At 45.6% G+C, this 19,021-nt stretch overlaps 1 long non-coding RNA gene across 1 annotated transcript in view; it reads right to left on the bottom strand.

The window, feature by feature from the left end:
• The window catches only part of LOC140484507 (uncharacterized), a 101,965-nt gene extending 100,681 nt beyond the window's left edge, over positions 1–1,284 (bottom strand). The window contains exon 1 of the long non-coding RNA XR_011962218.1: positions 1,190–1,284. This is a non-coding gene — a long non-coding RNA (uncharacterized lncRNA). The remainder of the gene's footprint in view (positions 1–1,189) is intronic.
• Positions 1,285–19,021: the final 17,737 nt, after the last annotated feature.

The raw sequence follows: 19,021 nt of genomic DNA, 5'->3' as shown, positions 1-19,021 counted from the left end.
ATACCAAGATGAGTGGAAGAGTGGGCAGGGAATATAGTTATCGAAGGGGATGTTAATCAACTGGGCCAAGGAATGAAAGATGGAGTTTAATTCAGGTGTTGGATTTAGTTAAGACAAACCAGGGAGGACTCATACGGATAATAGTTGGGCCCTGGGCAGTGCTGTCGAACAGAGAGAGACCAAGGGGTGCAGTTACATTGTTCCTTGGACTGGCATCACAGGGCGACAGGGTGTTGAAAGCAGCAATTGGCACACTTGTCTTCATTGGTCAGAGCATTGAGTACATGAGTTAGAGATATTGGTAACACTGTCGTCAATATTTCTCCTGGGCAGAGGAGGCCACAGGGCGACGTTATAAAGGTTTATGAAACCATGTATGATCTAAGTAAGGTGAATTGACAAGGGTAGGTGAGTCCAAAGCTAGAGGCATAAATGTGGAGTGAGAGAGCAAGGATTTAAAGAGGGAGCTGAGGGGCAACATTATCCACAGAGGATGGTGCATAGACGGAATGGACTGCCAGAGGAAATGGTAAAAACAAGTACAATTACAACATGGAAAAGACACTCGGGCAGGTACATGGAGAGGAGAAGATTGGAAGTGGTATGGGCCAAACACAGGCAAACACGACTCATTCCATTTAGGAAACCTCGGCTGAAGAGTCATGCCGCACAGAAACAGACCCGATGTCTCCAGTTGTTGGAGGAGGAGACTATCGAGACAAGGCATGTTGTAGAGACTGAAGCAAGTTACAGTGATACGGATGGTCATCTGGACTGGAGGTTTCAAATATATGAAATAATTGGTGAGAGGGGAGGAGATGACAGAGATAGGAACTGTTATAGGAGTTAGAATGATTGAAGACACTGGTCCTCAATACAAGCCATAGAAACAGTGTTGGAGAGGGAATAGGGTACAGAAAGATCCCAGGCAGCATTACCACACTCTCGTGGGAGGCCTGCTTTCCCCTCGGTTGTTGTGATGCTCCCTAAGAAAGCACAGGCCTGGACTGATAACTGGGAACTCCCGATGCTGTCTCATTACAACAAAACCTGCAGCAGGCGTGGTGATTGAGCCTGGGGTGTGTCTGTAATGTGCTCCCCCTCCAGCACTTTCTCTATGTCACATATTGTTAGCTGATGTTTGGATCCCCCTTATTACTTTCTGCTCTGTGCACTGGAATGATCTTACCTGGCAGCAGGATTTATTGAAGACTCCCGACCTCCCTGACTTTGTCTTTCTGGCTGACCAACCATCGTCCCAACCAGCAGTTGGCAAGTCTATTGAGTCAGGACCTCCATGAGTACCTGTAGAAGACACAGAAATAGGCAGAATGGGAAATTATACTAATGCTTTGAGGGTTACACATATAGAATGGCACTGAGCCCCACAGAGATCTGGAAAATCCCAGTCTCCATTCCTGACCTGTGCTGCCTCATCTCTCTGGAGTGACGAATTCTGTTGGCTCATGGTCTGGAGTAGCTTCAAAAGTGAGAAACGCTGACAGAGGCAGCAATTAGACCCACACAGTGAGGGATACCACATGGAGAGGTACTGAGTCACATCAGTACTGAGGTACTGAGTGCTGAGTCAAACAATTGTGCAGGAAGAAAGGGTTTTGATTCATGTTGCACTGGGATATACAAACTGTGAGCAGGCGAAGTGATGGCCTAGTGTCATTACTGTGTGACAATTTATTCACCCCCGGCCTTGCAATTCAGATATTGTTCCATGATCTGTCTGTCTGTGTTTTCTGGTTATGTCCTTCTCTCCCATTCTGCTAAAAACCTAATATTTGACCTCACCATCATTGGAAAATCCTGCTCCATCTCCACTCTCCCTTTCCTTTCTGAATTCATTGTATTTGGTGTCTCTCCAGGATCTATCCTTAGTCCGTCCTGTTTCTCACCTACATACTGCCAGGAGGTAACATCGCCCAAAAGCACTGTGTTAGGTTTCACATGTACACTGACAATGTCCAGCTCTCCCTTCCCATCATTCATCTCCATTTCTCCACTATTACTCAGTTATCAAACTGCTTACCACCCTTCGATGAGCTGCAATTCACTCCAATGAAACACCGCAAATGTTAAACCCATTGCCTTCAGTTGCTATTCCAAATTCATTTCCCTTACTGCTGTGCCCCTCCCTCTCACTGGGAAGTGTCTCCATTATTCACAATATTGCTTTCATATCTGACCCCAAGGTGACCTTCTGATCAGACATCTACACAATCACAAACACCAGGAATTCCAATCTCTAAAATGCTGCTTGTCTCCTTCTTCCCCCAGCTCCATTGCTACTGAAATCCTAACCTGTGTCGGTGTTGCCTTTAACTTAACAAATCTGAAACAGAACCCTTGATTCCGCGACTGATCCAGAATCTGGTTCAAGACTCACCCATAACGGGACACATCCTCTCCATATTTACCCTGTGAAACCTCGACAGCATCCTGTATGTTTCAAAGAGATCATCTCTCATTCTTCCAAAGTCCAGTGAGTAGATTCCCAACTTATTCAGCCTTTGCTTACAGGATAATCCCTTCAAAACAGGGATCATCCCAATGGATCTTCTCTGAAATGCCTCCAATAAACTGCTCTATTTCATTAACTAAAGCGACCAAGTCTGTTCACGTTACTCCAGATGTGGTCTCACTCGCCATTTGTTTAGTTGCCCTAAGGTATATGCACCAAACTCTTATATTGCAAACTCTTTGAAATAAGGGACAGCATTCCATTCCCTTTCCTGATTCCATGTTGTAACTGTGTGCTAGCTTTCTGTGTTTCCTGCTCATTTTCCCCCAGTCCCTTTGTGGTGCAGCTTTCTACAGTTTATCCCAAGTTATACTCTATTTGCCAACTTGTTACCCACGTTTCCTGTGAATATCTCTCTGTTTATAACCTTTTGGAACTTTCCTGTTATGCCTTTTCTAGGAGATTTCCCCCCTCATTATTCGAAACATGCAGTGTGATCACTGGGCAGTGGGAAGCATGCACAGTTGCTATCTTTCAGGGATACTCTGTTTCATGACTGGGAGGAGCTTGCTGCCCATTGGTCAGAATGGAGACATCTTGCCCATCAAGGTGCATGAGCCTTTCACACCCCATGTCTTATTGATGAAGCACAGCGGCAGAATGGAAGGAAAGAAAAGGAAGCAAATCCTGCTCTCCACATCTCACTGAATCTTGGAACATTCTGTCCCATGTTCAGTCACATGAAGTCCCAGATCAATACCATTTGCTGAATAAAAGTTCTCCTTTGAATCAAACCATCCTCTCAATAGATCTTCCCAAATCTTCAACATGTGTCCTGGAATCCTTGTATAATGAGCTGATGGGTATAAGGTTTATTATTATAATGTGTAACTTTTGTAAACCACTTTGTCACAGCTCCCCAAATTTCCTTTGCTACAAGGAGAACAATCTCAGTTTTTCCAAACCCCTGATTCCCCAATGTTTGTTTGCGCTCTTTCAGGTACATATCAGGGTTGTGTTGGAACATTCTCCACTTGCCTGCATCAGTGCACACCCCCCCCCCCCCCAACAATATTAAAGAAAGTGAACATCCTCCAGGATAAAGTACCGGAGTGGTTTCCCATCCACCGCCTTCAGCATTCCCTTTCCCCACCCTCGAGGCACAGTGGCATCACTGTGTAAAAGATCAAGTCAGCATTGTCCTACCCGACCATAGGACTCCTCTCTCATTAGAGAGAGATGTCTGGTAGTGGTTAACCTGAATATTACCACAGCACATGCAAGGGGAGAGATTGAAAAGGAGAGTCCATTAATTACGGATGGTTATTCTTGATGTGTATTAGCAACACATGTCACGTGAACAATTAATGTTAAAAAAGCCCCACAAATTCTGCAACTAAAATCCCCCATTCCTTGAACCATCCTGGTAAATCTCCTGTGCCCCCCCTCAGGGACCCTGCCATCCTTCACAAGGTGTGGGCGATCTGTGGTTCGCACAGACCCAGCTGCTGTGAACCCTGTGGGTCATAGAATAGAGCAACAGTTGTACTAAACCTCACTGTATGGAAGAGAGTGAGAGACAGAAATCCTGAAGGCAATTAAAATCTATTTAGGAACACACTTGCAAGGCCAGGACTGGCAGGTCTATAGGCTCTGTGCTGGAAAATGGGATTAAAATAGTTAGCTGGGAGATTTCTTTACAGCATAAACCCAATGGACCACAAAACCGTTTTCTGTCATGTAGACCACAGACGTGTAATATAGGAATATGACAAGCCACAATAGAAACCAGGTCAGAGAAGGTGATATTAGAATAGATGATACGTGATTAATTAATGTTTTTTGGAGGAAAATGTGACAGAGGTTAAGCGGGACATTGTGGCGCTCTGGGTGCAGGAATCTGAAATAAAAATGGGTTATCCTGTCGGTTGGAATTAAAGAAAGGCACATCACAGAGATTTGTGAGGGTGGACAAGATTAGAGAGAGGGAGGGTGTTGAGACTGGAGGAGATTAGAGATTGGAGGATGTTGCAGAGGTTGAGATGTTTTTGATACCAGAGATAGTGATAGTTCTGAGGCTAGAGAGGAATCATAGAGATAAGGATGGGTTGTTCGCTTTCCCAACAATACCTCTTTACTGATAATGATTGTTTCTCTCTCCTCGTCTGCCATTGCCTCCATAGGCCTGCGACAATGAGAATACACAGACAGTATGTTCCTGTTAAGGCCAAGGCTGGGAGGCGTCGAGAATGCTGCATGACCTGAGAAATTGGGGCTCTGGTCAAAAAAATGAAGGGAAGATATGACAGGTACAGAGCACTGGGTTTGAGTGAGTCCCTAGGGGACTATAAGGGCAGTAGGAGTATACTCGCGGGAAACCAGGAGGCAAAAAAGGGGACATGAGATAGCGTTGGGAAATAGGTTTAAGGAGAATCCAAAGAGATTCTACAAATACACTAAAGACAAAAGAATAACTAGGCAGAGAATAGCGACCCTCAAAGATCAACAAGACTGTCAATGGAACAGCAGGATCTGGGAGAGATTCTATAAGTATTTCATGTCAGTTTTTACTGAAAGGGGATATGGAAGTTAGAGAAGTTGAAGAAATAAATAGTGATAACTTGGCAAGTGTACATATTACAGAGGAGGAGGTACTGGATGACTTAAAATGCATAAAGGTGGATAAATCCCTGGAATCTGATCAGGTGTATCCCAGAACTTTGTGGGTAATTAGGGAAGCTTTTGCTGGGCCTCTCGCTGCGATATTTGTATCATCGATCGCCACAGGTGAGGTGCTGGAAGATGGGTGCCATTATTTGAGAAAGGTGGTAAGGAAAAGCCAGGGAACTATAGACCGGTGAGCCTGAAGTCAGTGGCAGAGAAGTTGTTGGAAGGGATTCTCCAGGACAGGATTTACATGTCATTGGAAAAGCAAAAAAATGATTCGGGAGAGTCAGCATGGCTTTGTGCATTGAAATCATTAACTTGGACTTGAGAAAGACGCAAGGTTTCACATAACACACTGGTTAGCAGGTTCAGTACCATAGAATTCTGTCAGAACTAGCTGTTTGGATACGGAATTGGCTGGAAGGTCAAACAGTCATAGATGGACAGCACAGAAACAGAGACCCGTCGGTCCAACCAGTACATGCTGATCAGATATCCCAATGCAATCTAGTCCCACCTGGCAGCACCCGGCCCATATCCTTCCTATTCATATACACATGAAGATGCCTTTTAAATGTTGCAATCATAATGGCCTCCACCACTTCCTCTGACAGCTCATTCCATACACGTACCACCCTCTGTGTGAAAACGTTGCCTCTCAAGTCTCTTTAAAGTCTTTCCCGTCATACCATAAACCTATGCCCTCTAGTGCTGGGATCCTCCACGCCAGGGAAAAGACTTTGTCTATTTATCCTATCCATGGACCTCAGGTTTTTATATACATAGATAAGATCACCTCTCAGCCTCCGACGCTGCAGGGAAAACTGCCCCAGTCTATTCAACCTCTATTCAACCCCCAGCCTAGCTCAAATCCTCCAACCCTGGCAACGTTCTTGTAAATCTTTTCTGAACCCTTTCAAGTTTCACAACATCCTTCCAATGGGAGGGTGACCAGATTTGTACGCAACGTTCCAAAAGTGGCCTAACCAATGTCCTGTACAGCTGCAACATGATCTCATAACTCCTGTACTCAATACATTGTCCGATAAAGGCAAGCATACCAAATGCTGCCTTCACTATCCTATCTACCTGCACTCCAAGGCCTCTTTGTTCAGTAACACTCCTCTGGACCTTACCATTAAGTGTATAAGTCCTGCTAAGATTTGCTTTCCCAAAATACCACTCCTCAGCCCATTCACCCATCTTTTTCACTGTCCACTACACCTCCAGTTTTGGTGTCATCTCACTAACTATACCTCCTATGTTCACATCAAAGTCATTGATGTAAATGACGAAAGGTAGTGGATCCAGCAGTGATCCTTGTAACACTCCACTAGTCACAGGCCTCCAGTCTGAAAAGCAACCCTCCATCACCACCCTCTGTCTTCTGCCTTTGAGCCAGTTCTGTATCCAAATGGTTAGATCTCCCTGTATGCCATGAGCTCTCACCTTGCTGAGCAGTCAGTATCATAGTGGAGGGTGCTTTTTGGACTGGAAGCCTGTGATGAGTAATATGCTGTCAGGCTGGGTGCTGGGTCCACAGCTTTTTGCCATTTATATAAATGATTTCTATGTGAATACTGGAGCTATGGTTACAATAGACACCAAAATTGGAGGTGCAGTGGACAGCAAGGTTACCTGAGAGTATAATGAGACTCCTCTCAAATGGGCTGAGGAATAGCAGTTTAATTTAGATAAATGTGACGTTCTGCATTTTGGAAAAGCAAATCAGGGCAGGACTTCTACATTAATGGGAAGGCCCTGGGGAGTGTTGCTGAAGTAAGAGATCTTGGAGTGCAGGTTCATAATTCCTTGAAAGTGGAACCATAGATAGGCAGGGTAGTGAAGAAAGTGTTTGGTGTACTTGCCTTTATTGGTCTGTGCATTGAGTACAGGTGTTGTGACGTCATTTTGCGGCTGGACAGGACATTCGTCCTGCTCTCAGTCCTGGTCTCCCTGCTATTGGAATGATATTGTGAAACTTGAAAGGATTCAGAAAAGATGCAAAGATGTTGCCAGGGTTGAGGGATTGAGCTATAGGGAGAGGCTGAATAGACTGAGGCTGTTTTCACTGGAGAATTGGACGCTGAGAAGTGACCATAGAGGTTGATAAAATCGTGAGGGACATGGATAGGGTAAACAGCCAGGGTTTTATTCCTGTTTAGGTGAGTCCAAAACTAGAAAGCACAGGCGTGAGGGAAAAGATTGAAAAGGGATATTAGGGGCAAAGTTTCAAGCTGAACGTGGCACGTGTATGGAATGAGCTGCCAGAGAAAGTGTGGAGGCTGGTACAGTTACAACATTGAAAAGGCATCTAATTGGATATGTGATTGGGAAAGGTTTCCAAGGCTATGGGCCAAGGGCTGGCATATGGGACGAGATTAATTTAGGATATCTGGTCGGCATGGACAAGTTGCACTGAAGGGTCTGTTTCTGTGCTGTACATCTCTATGGCACTAATAAATTAAAATTAATATAGGTTTCTCTTTTATGGAGAGTTAGCAGAAGGTCAGACAATTCTCCTTGGAGCTGAGAAGGTTAAGCAGTGATTTCGACCAGGAGTTGATTTGTTTCCAGGGTATTTCATTTCCAGAGAGACAGAGTGAGAAATTTTTAACGTCACAATTTTTAGTAACTATTTTCAGGTAACTGGCAAATAATGCAGAGGAAAAATGTGAAGATTATTTTACTCAGTAAGTTCTGAGCATCTGGAACAGTTTAAAAGACAGCTGGATGCAGATACAGTAGTTATTGTCAAAACAAATTTGAAATTTAACATTTTTAAGGAAGGATTTGGAGGGCTATGTCCAAATGGGAGGTGAGTTGGGACTGACTGGCACCATCTCCAGAGGGAGAGAGTACAGCCCCAATGGGCTGAATAGCCCTCAGCCCCTGTGCTCTGTGATACTGACCCATTCACTGTGAATGATGAAGCTCATCACAGGGCAGAGCCGTAGAGATGTACAGCATGAAAATAAACCCTTTGGTTAAAGTGGTCCATGCTGACCAGATATCCCAACCTAATCTAGTCCCATTTTCCAACACTTGGCACATATCACTCTACACCATTCCTATTCATATACCCATCCAGATGCCAAATGGTTTAATTGTACCAACATCCTCCACTTCCTGACAGAAGATTCCATACATGCACCAACCTCAGTGGGAAAAGAAATTGCCCCTCAGATCCATTTTAAATTCTTCCCCTCTCACCTTAAACCTACACCCTCTCATTCTGTACTCCCCGACCCCAGGGAAATGACCTTGTCTATTTATCCTACCCAGGCCCCTCATGGTTTTATAAACCTCTATGAGGTCACCCCTCAGCCTCTGATGCACCTGGGAGGATCCCACCACTCAGGTCACAATGGGGCCTGGCTGATTGACACAGCTTCAGACCAATAGGAGAGTTGGCATGATCCTCCAGCCAATGGGAATGAATGAGGGGTGGGTCCATCAGGCCAACACATGACCATCAGCTTTGCAGGTGCAGTGTCACTGTGAGGGGGGACTGAATATGAAGGAGTGGGAGAGACAGCAGATACTGGGAGAGAGATGGAGTTAGTGTGGACTGGGAAGGTTGATAAACACTGTTTCAGTCTGCTGGACCTGAATTAGATACTCCGGGTAAATTAGAACCAAAAGAACTTCGGATGCTGTAAATCACACGCAACAACCAGAAGGTACTGGTAAAGCTCAGCAGATCTGGCAGCATCTGTGAAAAGAAATAAGTTCGCATTTTCGATCCAGTGACGCTTCCTGAGGAACTGATGTTACTGAGAAAAAAAAGTCTGTTTTTATGCAGAAGGTAGAGGTTAAGGAGTAAATGATAAGTGGGGATAGAGTCCAAAGAGAGAGATAGGAGAAGTTGGACAAAAGAGTGAATAACGATCGGACGGGGGGAGAGTGAATAGCTGTTTATGGGGACTGTTAGTGGCTAACCATAGGTCGTGTGTAATGGCAGGCTATGTAACAACAAGGCCTGGTATGTGGGGTAGGGTGCAAAGACACTAGGACATGGGAGAGTACAGGACCTAAAATTATTGATTTTGATGTTGAAGCCAGAGGGTTGCAGGGTCCCCGAGTGGGAGATGAGGTGTTGTTCTTCCAGTTTGTGTTAAAGTGTGGCTCTGGAAAAGCACAGCAGGTCAGGCAGCATCCAAGGAGCAGGAGAATTGATGTATTGGGCATGTCAGCACTTCATCAGAAATGTGGGTGGTGGAATACGGCTGAGAGATAAATAGGGAGGGGTGTTTGGGGTTGGGGGAAGCGAGCTCGGAGGCAATAGGTGGTTGTAGATGGAGGGGAGTGGTGAGAGGGTGGAATAAATAATTGAGAAGGAAGATGGGCAGGTGGGAATGTTCAAGAGGCCAGTGCCGAGTTGGAGGGTTGAATCTGAGATAAGTTGGGGGAGGGGGAGATGAGGAAACCTTGATGCCGTGTGGTTGAAAGTTCCCAAAGTGGAAGATGAGGTGTTCTTCCTCCAGGTGTTGGGTGGCTCTGATTTGGGGATGGAGGACTTGCATGTCCTTGGCAGCGTGGTGGCGGAGGGAGTTGGGGGTAGGCGAAATGGTCGGCCACAGGGCGGTGGGGTTGGTTGGTGCATGTGTCCCAGAAATGTTCCATGAAATATTCCACAATTTGGCGTCCCGAGAGCAAGGGACACAATAGGTGAGGTGTTTGGGTGGGCAGGGAAATCTCTGCTGGATGTGGGAGGATCCAGTAGTGCCTTGGCTGGAGGTGAGGGGAAGGTGTGGGCGCAGGTTTTCCACCTCTTGCAGTGGCAAGCGAAGGTCCCTGGAGTGGAGGGTGGGTTGGTGGGGAGTGTGGATCTAACGTGGAAGTCACAGAAGGTATGGTCTCTGTGGAATGCTGAAAGGGGTGGGGAGGGAAATATATCTCAGGTGGTTGGATCTGATGGTGGAAAGAGCAGAGGATGATGCATTGTATCTGGGTGGAAGGTGAGGATGGTGGGATTCCATCTTTGTTGCATTTGGAGGGGTGGGGTTCAAGAACAGTGATGTGGGAAGTGGAGGAGATACACTGGAGGGCATTGTTGACCACATGTGAGGGGATATTGCAGTCCTTGAAATAGGAAGCCATTTGGTATGTTCTGAAATGTTCTTCCAGCTTGCATCAAACTTCACTGGAACACTGCAGTAAGCATGAGACAGAGATGTTGGACAGGGAACAGTCTTGTGTGTTAAAGAGCAGGCAACTGGAAGCTCAGGGTCTTTTTTGCAGGCACAATGTAGATCATCAGCCACCATTTCCACCACCGCCACTGAGATGCGAGAAGGTTTCTGTCTCCTCCATTAACAGCTTTCCACCTTCCCACTCCTTTATCTTTCCAAATGTTCCTGTGTCTCTTTGGGCTCTGTCCCCACCTATTAGTTTCTCTTTAACCCCTATCTCCTGTAGCCCAAAGATCTGTAGGTTCGGTGAATTGGCCCAGCTAAGGTTCCCGTAGTGTTCAGGGATGTGCATTAGTTCGGGGGAAATGGAGAGTAATAGAGTAGGAGAATGGGTCTGGGTGGGATAAACTTCGGAGGGTGGGTGTGGAATTGTTGGGCCAAAGGGCCTGTTTCCTGAAGGGATTCTAATTTTCCCAGCTGTCATCGGTTCTGAGGAAGGGTCACTGGACCCATGATGACCCATGGTGTGTGTAGGAGGCGGAAAGGGGAGAGTGGCAGCAGAAACCAGATGAAATGTATCAGTGTAGACTGGGAGGGTTTAGTTACACTCTGTGCAGGTCGTTAGTCTGAATTAGAAACTCTTGGTCCCATGTTTGCAGCAAAGGGGAAGATGGCTTGGGCCTCAGGCAGTGAGAGGTCCTGGGTTATAGCCGCCATCGTTATTTGGGGCAAGGTACAGCAAGGAGCATGAATGTGTCCTCTTCCTGGGTGGGGGCAGGGTGATTTGAAGAGGAGCATTTACACATCAAACACATAACAAGAGAAGTGTTTACCTTCACTGTTCATCTTACACTGATTGAGCTTTGTTTTGTGAATTCATTTTATAGAATATTAATTGAGAATAAATGAGACTGGGATCTCAAGAAACAAGTTTCTACACTCAGCGGAGTCCTCAGGATCTGAATATCATTGGGATTTAACTGTGGAACAAGAAAGGTTTGTCTGTTCTGTCTGTGGGAAAATATCTTCAATATTTTTGTCAAGCCAAAAGCAGAAAGATGTTCAAGTTCATGGTTGGATCACCCTTGGGGTATGTGTTCAATTCTTAGCCCTGTAGCTGTGGAAGGAGGTATTGGCCTGAGAGAGAGCACAGATTTATCCAAATTACACCTCGTCTTTTTGCAGGAACTGTCAGATTTAGTCTCAGTCATCCACTTTACAATGTTAATCTGTAAACTCCCTACTTCCAATTCTCTGTAAATTTCTCATTGAATTTCCTTGTGGAATCAAATTCCAGCACCATTTCAGGTGGAACGTTCCAGATTCTGACAACTGTCTGTTCATTCAGAAACTGCTGAGGTCCATGTTGACTCTGGGGATACAAAGGGCTGAATTGAAAGATGCAGTGCTGGTCTGAGCTCCCATTGAGATACATTGGAACAGTACAGGAGGATGAGGGAAGTGAAGGTGTGAGCAGACAATGAAAATGACAGGGCTGCACTGTGAGGGCTGCTTGGCTCAATGAGAGTGTTTTGGAGTGGGGTGTAAATAGTGAGGTGAGACAGGGAGAAGGTGAAGCTGAAACTCCGTTTTAGTTCAGGCCTTTCAGAAATTCAGTCCCAATGGGAATAGCCAATTTGTCAGTGATACCTGTGGAGTATTTAAGTTTTTAAAGTATGACATATCAGCTTAAGTAAAGATTTTTTTGTTATTATAATGGACATGTTTGAAGTGAAGGAAGGTTACTCACTCATTTAAATTCTCTTAATGGGAGTAACTAGATGAATGTAGAGAGACGTTGTGACAAGAGCCCTCAGACCCGTGGTGTGCTCCTCTTGCACAATGCAGGAAATAAGGGCCGCTTCCAATGTCCCTGACGGCTATTTGTGCAGGAAGGGTTCCCATCTGCAGCTACTGGGAAACTGCTTTTCAGAGCTGGAGCTGTGAGTGGACTCACTGTGGAGCATCTGCAATACTGAGAATGTTATGGACACGTTTAGTGAGTTAGTCACACTGCAGGTGAGGGTTACACAGGCAGAAAGGGAATGGGTGAACATCAGATTGAGTAAAAGGCTCAGGAAGTGAGTACAGGAGTCCCCTGTTGTTAACCCCTTCTCATACAGATACTGTATACCGCTTGGGATTCTGTAAGGGCGGGAATGGGTGGGGTGGCTTCTTGGGAAATCAGCAACAGCCAGGTTCATGACACCACAGAGAGCTCTGCTGATCAGAACAAGAGGAATGAGTGTGTCTGGGCTATAGTGACAGGGGATTCAATAATCAGGGGTACAGGCAGGCACTTCTGTGCCCACAGACATGAATCCAGGATGGTATGTAATCTCCCTGGTGCCAAGATCCATGATATCATGGAGTGGCTGCAGGACATTCTGGAGCTGGAGGGTAAACAGCCCGTGGTGGTGCAACGCACAGATACCAGAGGGATGAGGGCCTGAAAGCTGGACATAGGGAGAGCAGAGATACATTAAAATGTAGCTCCTGAAATGTAATAATGTCAGACTTACTCCCAGTGCCATGTGCTAATGAGAACAGGAATGAGAAGGTAGATCAGCTGGATGTGTGGCTGGCGAAATGGTGGACCACAGAAGGGTTATGATTCTTCAGGCACTGGGACTGTTTCTGGGTGGGACCTGTACCAGCCTGACCTGTTACCCCTGGGCAGAGCTGATACAAATCTGGTGGGGGCTTTTGCCAGTTCTGTTGGTGAGTTTGTAACTAGTCTGGCAGGGGGATGGGAAAGAAAGTGTAGGCTGAGATGGGTCAGATTCAGGACATGGAATGGGAGGTAGAATATTAGTGATGTAGTTAGCGGCTCAGAAAGCCACAGGAAAGGAGGATTAAACGAAGATTGAGTCCCTCTTCATCCATCAGTCCTGCCATCCCAGGAAGGTGACTCAACAAAATCTGGAGCTGTGTCCATGTCTATGACTCTGTGCTTCAGCAAAATGGGGGAAACCTGCAATAAAAACAAAGCGCTGGAGATCCTCAGCAAGTCTGTCAGCATCTGAAATGGTGACAGATGCAGGAAACATTGCAGCCTTGAAGAAGTGTTTAGATGATCACACCAAGCAGGACAATATCGATTACACGCTGAGTGCCAGAACGTGGGACTAGCATAAATAGGTGCTTGATGACCAGCATGAATACGATGGGGCTGGAAAGTTGACGTTTCGGGTCAGGGCTTTTTATCAAGACTGACAAAGGGTCCCGACCCAAAACATCAACCTTCCTGCTCCTCTGATGCTGCTTGACCTGCTGCACCTCCCCAGGTCCACATTGTACAGACTCTGACTTCCAGCATCTGCAGTCCTTAACTATCTTCACATCCCAGGACTCATCTGGTGATCCTCCTTTACACTCTCTCAATAACCAGGAGAGCCTTCCTTGGAAAAGGGGAACAAAGGTGTAAACAATACTCCAGGTGTGGTCTCACCAAGGCCCTTCCAGAAAGGGATCCCTGTCCCCATCTTATCCATAATGGTCATCAAGCACACATGCCTGGTGTGATCATCTCAACACTTCTTCAAGGCTGCAATGTTTCCTGCATCTGTCCCCATTTCAGATGGGGCCAGACCTGCTGAGGATCTCCAGCACTTTCTGTTTTCTCTGTTATAGAGTATTGAAAGGGGGGATTTGCAGTTGAGAAATTCAAATTGAACTTCATGTTACTGGATCCGTGCCGATCTGAATATCATTGACCTTTTCATCTGGATAGAAAGGTGTGCATTCTGTCCGTGGACGAATATTTCAAATGTCCGTGTGACTGGAAAAAAGTACTGAGACAGCGAAGTCCATGTTAGCATGGGGACTGTGGAGAGAGATTTCATTGGTTTTTGAAAGTCTAAACAATCATGGCACATTTCCCAGGAACAGGTAAGCCACAGACTGGTTTTGTATGAGGACAATTAACCATGAAACCAGAAAGACAAATGGATTCCTGCATCATGGAAAAAGCTATGAAAATGGGATTGTTGTAATGGAGTGAATTATCGATCATTGATTGTAATACATTGGCGTTGTCACATCGGTTCCAGCGCCGTGGGGAAACACAGGAAATGTGATGAGTGCAGTGTAGGTTTCAGTTATTCAACTGGAAAGGTGAAGAAGACATTTACAAGGATGATGCCAGGTCTCAGGGGTCTGAGTTACAGGGAGAGGTTGGACAAGTGAGGACTTTTTTATTCAGAGCAGAGGAAACTGCGGGGGAATATTTTATAGAAGTGTCTAAGACCATGAGAGGCGTGGGTAAGGTGAATGCACTCGGTCTTTTTCGCAGGGTCTCGAGGATTGGAGGGCATCAGGTGAAAGTTAGAGGAGAAAGAATACATGGGAAACTGAGGGGCAACTGTTCTACACAAAGGTGGTATGTATATGGAATGAGCTGCCAGTGGAAGTGGTTGAGGTGGGTATATTAACAACAAGCAAAAGACATTTGGACAAATACATGGATAGGAAAGTTTCAGAAGGCTTTTGCCCGAAACATCGATTTCGCTGCTCGTTGAATGCTGCCTGAAATGCTGTGCTCTTCCAGGACCACTAATCCAGTATTTGCTTTCCAGCATCTGCAATCATTGTTTTTACCAAGTTTCAGAAGCAGATGGGACAAGTGCAGGGAAATGGGGTTAGTGTGGATGGACATTCTGATTGGTATGGGCCAGTTTGGGCCAAAGGGCCTGTCTCTGCTGTAGGATTCTATGACTCTAAGTGCATTTGCTCTTTCTCCCCCTAACTCTGTTGGTATCCTGGGATGTATTCCATCAGGGCAATGAGACTTGTCTACCTTTAGCTCCATTAGCTTGCCCAGCTCTAACTCTTTCGTGATAATGGTTGTTTCTTGGTCCTCACCTTCCTCAGTCTCCTTATCAATTACTGGTATGTTCTTCGTATCCTCCACTGTGAAGTCTGACTGCTGTGTGCTCATATTCCTGAACCCTGCTGGATAGGAATAACTGGGCACAGAACTCTGAGAGATCTTCTTTGAGTCTTTATTGATGAGACACGGCAGCTCCCTGGATAGTGTACATACAAAATGCCTTCAGGCAGCATCAGGTAACTCCCCGCCTGTCCGATGTATGGCTCCCCTTCTTATACCTTTTGTGGTTTGTGACTTTGAATACAGACTGTCTCTCAATATTATCTCCATGGCAACGGCAGTTCAAAAGTCTAGTTCAGTTCATCACTTTGTGATTAAACCACACACACCCCCTTTCTTCCCCCCCTCCCCCGCAAACCCCCGTGGCTCCCTCAAGTATCTGACAGGCGCTTCAGTTTCAGTGGGGTCTCTATCAGGATTCTGATGTGGTGGAGCTGGGGGTGGACAGAGTTAAAAACCACACATCACCAGGTTATAGTCCGACAGGTTTATTTGGAAGTACAAGCTTTTGGGGTGTGCTGTGATTTTTAACTTGATCAGGATTATCTCTCTGGTAACAGTTAAGTGCTTCAACAATTACAGAGGCCATATGTTCCCCACACAATAGGTTCCCCTCGAGCAGGGTAAACTGCTATTCTGTCCCTGGGGAGAGCTACTCATCACTTTTTATCCCCAATTCCATCATGCTTTCTGTTGATCTTTGAAGTTTTTCCAATCTCCGAATTTATCCTTGGTCTTTGCCAACTTGTATGCCTTCTACTTCAATTTCATAGACTCCATTATTGCCTTAGACATGGCAGATTACTCCTTTTCCTACAGTCCTTCCTTTTCACTGATATATACTTTTGCTGAGAAATTTGAAAAATTTCTTTGATATTCCTCCACTGTCTGAGAACTGTCCCACAGTAAAGTCTTTGTTTCCATTCTACATTCGCCAACTCCTACCTCCTCCTATTGTAGTCTCTTTTGTTTAAGCACAGGATCTTGGGATTGGATTTAATCTTCCCGCTTTCCATCTGTGTTCTAAATTCAACCAGTCTTATCACAAGTCTTTTATCAGATTACGAGGGGAGGCGATGTTTCCTGGGTGTTTTGGTTTCATTGTCAGTGACCGTGGCTTTGTAATAAAGTACAGGATAGATATTCACACAGAGTACTCTGGACGGTGTGAATGTACTACACAGTCTAAAACCATAAATCACTGTCTCCCCTCAATTTAAAATTGCAAAATCATTATCTCCTACACACTTCCTCACTACCTAAGTTTGGAGTGCTAACCCACCTGACTATCCTGCTGTTTCTGAAAATCTCCTTTGGTGAAGGTGGTGAGTTTTGGATTCACCTTTCCAGTTATTACTGTAAGAAAAGCACTGGGCACAGGGAAGGCAATGAAGCCCTTTGAATCAGCTCTACCATTTAATACGGTGATGATTGAGCTCACCTCGGTCACAGCTGAATTTTCCTGCCTGCTCTCTCTCACGCTTCAACTCATTGCAAATTCAACATCTGTATCTCTTCATTAAATTGGCTCATTGTCTTGGCATCCACCGCATTTTGAATAGGAAATTCCACAGATTCACAACACATTGAGATAGGTACATTCTTCTTCATGAGAATAGAATAGAGTCCCTATAGTGCAGAAACAGGGTATTCATCCATCGAGTCCACACCAACCCTATGATGAGCATCCCATTCAGACCCACCCATTCCCTGTAACCCTGCATTTCCCGTGGCTAATTGCCTAACCAGTACATGCATGGACCCTGTGAGCAGTTTGGCATGACCAATCCACCTAACCTGCACATCTTTGGACTGTGGGAGGAAACTGGAGCACCGAACAAAACCATACAGACGTGGGGAGAATGTGTAAACTCCACACAGTTGCCTAACGCTGGAATCAAACCCGGGTCGCTGACGCTATGAGGCAGCAGTGTTAGCCACTGAGCCACCTCTGCTTAAAATCTGCTGCCCATTATTAACCTCCCCACCCCGCAATTGGCTGAATGTATATTCCTTACGTCAGAAGTCCGGGTGTCTAAGCGGATGTCTCGGTAAATCCCAGTGGCAGCCCACATGTCCTGTGTGTCTGAATGGATATCCTATAGACAACACCCTCCAGCCCACACTTTCTCTCACTTTCCAGGGACAGGTCTCCAGAGGCTTCATGGGGACTACAAATCCCACAAGCCCTGAGGCAGGGACCACACGTGTGTGAGGAAACCCACCACTGTACATGTACAGAATGTGGGCGGGTTTTGGAGCATGTTCTTTGGAGTAACTAGCGGAAAGCATTTCACACTGTGGCTGGAGAAGGGACGCATCTGCCTATAGTATTGATCAGTTGGGGGGTGGGGCAAAGTATCACTACGCCTAGATGGGACCAAGTTCCATTCGCAACTTGTAATAACACTGGGAATTGACCAATGGGAAACAAGGAAGAATCTGACCCATTCTCCCAGTCTGAAGGTTCCTCTTCTGTCCAGGATCTGCCACCTCCCTTTCTGTTTCCTTTTGTTTCAGTCTGCTGTTTCAATATTGACTTGCAGCAACTGAAGGGAAAAGAAGTGAACCCAGAAAGGGTGCAGAGTCTAACCAGGGACGAAAAGTGGTGGCATGGATCTGTTTATCAGTAACACCATGAGAATGTAGAGGGTGTACATTAGGGGGGAGCAGAGCCAGAATGGTGGGAGAGAGTAAGAGGGCTGGAGGGTTACAGCTTTGGGAGAAGAAAGGGGAGAAAGATATTCCAGAGAAACTAGAATTGTCTTTTCTGAATTTCTAATCTGTACATATTCCTTTTATACAGGGTGCTAGATGGTGAAGATTTGCAGACTGAAATCTCAAAATCACGTGCAGATCGTGATTAAGTTACACAACATTTGATGAACCAAAGATGGAGAATCACTGGGCCAAAATCCTGCAACACTCTCTCTCCCAGCGTTGTCGGTCTCTCTGCGCCAAATGGACTGTGAATGGTACAAGACAGCAGCTCACTACCATCTTCTCAAGGGTAACGAGAGATGGGGAATAAATGCTGGCTGAGCCAGTGATGCCCATATCCTGGAAACCGTTTCTATCTCTAGTTCCTGAAACCCAGTTGATGTTACTGCAGGATGATGAGGGATGCTGAGTGTATCCTCCAGGAGGCAGCACCATCACATTACCCCTGCCTACATCCACACAGCAACGCCACTGGAACAAAAGGCAGTGAAGCCAAAGGAGGACTGAAATATAGTTCTTCAAGGTAAAGTCATGAAAGGGGATTGGAACACAGCAGGAACAGGAGACTGAGCTGGATGATCAGCTGTTTCCCATTGAATGGTGGAGCAGGATTGAAAGGCTGAATGGTCTCCTCCTGCTGCTATCTCCCAGGTATGTATATAGTCATGGAGCCCGGGTAGGAAGAAGGGGACAGGGATTCTCCAGGAGATTGCACTTCCACAACAGTTTTCAGTGAGCGATGGTTTGATGGATTTTATTTAACATTTATCTTTAACACAAGGTTTGTAAATGTTGGTTTTAAAATGTTGTAAGAACTTTTTGCACCGCAAGTAAAATTAAAGAAAATAAATTGAACTGTTTGAATATAACAGTTTTAAAGCTTTCAACCTCTGTAAAGCAAATTCCTGTCCCAGACACCATGACTTTCCAGCTACTCAAACTCCAGGGAAATATTCCCTCCTTGTCTGAACCGTTGGTTTGATTTAACTGCTTTTCAGTTTTCGTTCTGTGAGCTGTGAAGTGTTCTTTTTCCCCTTTTCTCTGACCCAGAAATATTATCACAGCAAACTTCCCACCATCAAAACCATCATTATGCCATTTTGCTTTTGGTTACCATATAATCACCAGCAGTGC

The sequence above is a fragment of the Chiloscyllium punctatum genome, chromosome 13 (genome assembly GCF_047496795.1).
Source record: "Chiloscyllium punctatum isolate Juve2018m chromosome 13, sChiPun1.3, whole genome shotgun sequence".
NCBI classification, from domain to species: domain Eukaryota; kingdom Metazoa; phylum Chordata; class Chondrichthyes; order Orectolobiformes; family Hemiscylliidae; genus Chiloscyllium; species Chiloscyllium punctatum.
Note: the sequence above shows the minus strand (reverse complement) of the source record. Positions and strands in the feature narration are given on the sequence as shown.